This window comes from Balaenoptera acutorostrata, unplaced genomic scaffold, assembly GCF_949987535.1.
Source record: "Balaenoptera acutorostrata unplaced genomic scaffold, mBalAcu1.1 scaffold_1181, whole genome shotgun sequence".
NCBI classification, from domain to species: Eukaryota; Metazoa; Chordata; class Mammalia; order Artiodactyla; family Balaenopteridae; genus Balaenoptera; species Balaenoptera acutorostrata.
The window spans coordinates 11,217-14,985 of record NW_026645937.1 but is presented as its reverse complement, the minus strand read 5'-3'; the positions used below and the strand labels follow the sequence as shown (position 1 = coordinate 14,985).

Sequence of the window (3,769 nt, the reverse complement as noted above, 5' to 3'; positions counted from 1 at the left end):
GTCCAGGAGTTGGCCTCTAGATGTGCTCAGGGGCTGCAGCGGCGGGGCCAGGTGAGGTGACTACTGTCCTCTCCAGGCGCTCGGGCGCGTGGGGGCGCAGGTGAGCCGCGGGCAGAGGTGCTCTGCTCTGCCTTCCCAGGCCAGCCCCTCCGCTGCATGTCCCTGGCCCTGTCTTCCAGGACCTCACAAGTGTGCTTTTTGACCCCGAGTGGAGGGCCGCCTGTGGCGATGGCCCAAGGTGGGGTATCCCACCCTCCAGAGCCCCATGGACCCCTCCAAAGAGCATGGCACCCTATGGCCATCAGACACACCAGGCGAATCTGGGCTTTAGAAAGCCACTGCCCACTCTCCCTGCAAGGGACCTCCTACTTTAAGCATCACAAAACGGGGACACCCCAGCTAGGAGACTTGTTCCCAGGCCCTTTTCCTTTCTCACCTGTCCCCTTGTTCCCACACCTCCTTTGAGTCTTTTCCTGTGATCAGCTTCTGCTTCCTGGAGCTCTGGCCCCCGCCTGCCCACCTCCTCACCTGCCTTATGTTCTCCAAAGTTCTTCTGGCATTGGGGCCTGTGGGTTTCCCTTTATTTTCCCTTTATGTGGATCTTTCCCTTGGAGCAGAGCCCGATCCTGCCAGGGCAGGGTTTCTTTCTGTCTGCCTGTCACCCTGTGCCTGGAGCAGCACCTGGCATGCAGTAGGCGCTCAGTGAATACTTGTCAGATGCACCAGCATGCCAGGTGGGGGGTGGCTGGAGCCAGTTGTTGGCTGCCACTGGCCAGTCCCGGCACGCTGCTGTGCCCTCCACTGTGGCAGGGCTTGTTCTCGTGGGGGCACTGGTAACCTCAGCCCACGGCAGCTCCAGTTCAGGCCTTTTGCCTACCCAGCAGCTTCTAAGTCAGGTGCTTGCTTGGGAGATGTTCTCAGCTGTCCATCCTGCCTTTGCAGGGCCGGCTCCCTGCTTCTCCCACACAGTCATTAAGTGCAGCTGGAGGTCGGACCCCCCTCCCACCTCTGGGCTGGAGGTGTCACAGGTGAGCGTCTGGTCCACCCTTCTGGCTGGGGCCCCTGTTACCTGGGTGTCTGGGCACAGAGGCAGGCCGGGCCTGGGCAGGCTGGCCCAGGGAGCTCAGTGGGCGTGCCCTGCGTGGTCTGGCCATGCTGTGTGAGGCTTCCTTGGTGGGTGGGACAGGAGACCACTGCAGTGCCTTGTGCTGCGGTCCCTTGAGGACTGATGACGGAGTATAAGCTCGTGGTGGGTGCCAGAGGTGCGGGGAAGAGTGCCCTGACCATCCAGCTCATCCAGAACCACTTTGTGGATGAGTACCATCCCACCATAGAGGTAAGCCGGCCCGGCTTCCGTCCACAGTCCAGCTCCTGACACGGGCTTGTCTCCCACCCGCTCTGCAGGAGGGGTCTCCTTGTCATTGGTCCTGGGGGGCACGAGAGGAGCGAGGGAGGGTCCCATCCATGGAGGACCGGCTGTTTCTAAGCAGTGTTCTCCCCAGGACTCCCACCGGAAGCAAGTGGTCATCGATGGGGAGATGTGCCTGCCAGGCATCCTGGACACAGTGGGCCGGGAGGAGTAGAGCAACATGCGGACCCAGCACATGCGCACCCAGGAGGGCTTCCTCTGTTTGCCATCAACCACGCCAAGTACTTCAAGGGCAAAATCCTTCGAGGACATCCACTAGTACAGGTGAGCTGCCCGGCAACACTCGGGGGCCTCCCATCCGCTCTCTGCATGTCCTGGGTGCAGCCGAGCCCGCAGCCCACCGGCCGGCTCAGGCCTTCCCCCTTGCAGGGAGCAGATCGAGTGGGTGAAGGAATCGGACGACATGCCCAGGGTGCTGGTGGGGAACAAGTGAGACCTGGCCACGTGTACTGTGGAGTGTCGGCAGACCCAGGACCTGGCCCGCAGCTATGGCATCCCCTACGTGGAGACTTCAGCCAAGAAGTGCCAGGTGAGCAGGAGCTACACCCCGCCCCGCCCAGGAGCAGCTCCCACTGCCCCCTCTCCCTTGACGCAGGGCAGCCTCTCTGGCTCTGGCTACAGCTCCAGGACCCTCTGGGACCCTCTGGGACCCCCATGACCAGCAGCCTCTTGCGCTAAGTCTTCCCTGACGTCAGGGCAGTGAGGCAGGCCAGGGTCCGAGTCAGGGCTGACACAGCTCCCGGGGGATGTGGAGGTCCCCGGAGAGAGCTGACCTGACCAGGCTGGACCGGTGACCCTGGGGCCCCGGGGCCTCTACCCCCAGAGCAGCAAGTGGTCCCAATCAGCCCAACCCCCCAGGAGGTCATGGGGGAGTTGCTGAGGTCAGGCTCCCCACAGAGTGGGCCTGGAGCTCAAGACAAGCAGGTCCCAGCTCCCCATTCGCGGGCCAGGGTGGGGAAGGGGTTGGGGTTCCAGGTGAGGCCAAGGCTGTGGCCCCCCAATGAGCCGGCCCCGTCTTCCCAGGGCGTTGAGGATGCCTTCTCCAAGCTGGTGCGCAAGAGCCGGCAGCACAAGGCGAGCAAGCTGAGCTGGCCCGCCCGCCCGAGGGGGCGGCCTGGGCTGCCTGAGCTGCAGGTGCCTGCTCTCCTGACTGAGGCACAGGCGACAGGCATGGAAGAGGCACAAGCAGGGAAGATGCAGGGAAGGAAGTGCCGCCGCTGGAGCCCGGCCAGCCCAGGTAGGTGGACAGGGGGACCATAAGTCTGCCGGGACGCTCTGCACAGACTGTCGTGAACTGATGTCACTGGCCCCCCAGCTATCTCTCTCTTCAGCCCCATACTGGTCCACTGGGCACATGCTGGTCACTGTAAATTACTTGATGGGCTTGACCCTGGTGTTTGGCTGAGTCCGGGAGGCTGTTGTGCATGTGGCCCCCCAGGAGGCATGCGGGAACCTCAGCTTCGTCCAGCTGGCGGCCCCTCTGCCTCTGGGGGCCCCGGGGGCGTCCTGCAGAGACCTCTGGGTGCTGCAAGAACGGGCCGGTCTAGCACTTAACACACGAAACTTTATTCACCTTCAACCAGCAAAGAGGGAAACTGAGACAAAGGCTGTCCCTTCCCCTGGGAGGGAGGCTTTCATAGGGAAGGGCTCGGGGGCAGGGAGCTCATTTGGACTCCAGGTGGGGTCGTATCTCCTGAGTTTTGGGGACCCTGAAAGGCAGTAACTGACTTTGGCAAAGGCAAGGGTGCAGCCTGTTGGGCCCAGCCCACCCAGAAGCGCCCCCTGCTGTGCCTTGCGGGGGGGGGGGGCCCAGGTGGCTGTGTGGGCTCTGGTATCAGGCCAGCCCTGCCTCCTTATGTGTATGGGGGTGCGGTCGGCCCACCTGCCCCTGCCACCCTTCAGTGGAGGTGGCCTGTGGCTCCCAGAGCCACCTCAGGTCACTGAAGTGTCTTTGTGGGGAACGTCCAGGCTCCAGCTGGCCACATGCGGCTCTGAGAGGGCCCGCCTGGCCTTAGGCCAGAATTCTGGACTGGCCAGGGCGGCCCCTTTAGTCATCATCCTGGCTGGGGGTGTGCTTATGGTGCGCCTGCACCCCCGGGGCCCAAATTCAGGCCAGGCCAAGCCTTTCTGGGTCAGGGACTTGTGCTGTGCAAGGGGGGCACCGTCCTCCAGGAAGGCCAGCATGAAGCACCAGGGCGTGTCGCTGGATTCCCGGGGCCTCGGGGTCACTGTGCTCACAGTCACCTTGTCTTCTGGAGGCCCCTGCGTGTCCAGCTTCTCTGAGGACACAAATGTCAGGGGGTTGTAGGCACGTGTGTGGCCTTGGGGCAGCTCTTGGGG

General features: G+C 63.3%; 1 pseudogene; it reads left to right on the top strand.

The window, feature by feature from the left end:
• The first annotated feature begins 1,228 nt into the window (after positions 1–1,228).
• On the top strand, positions 1,229–2,579 carry LOC103015906 (GTPase HRas-like; annotated as a pseudogene).
• The last annotated feature ends 1,190 nt before the right edge of the window (positions 2,580–3,769 follow it).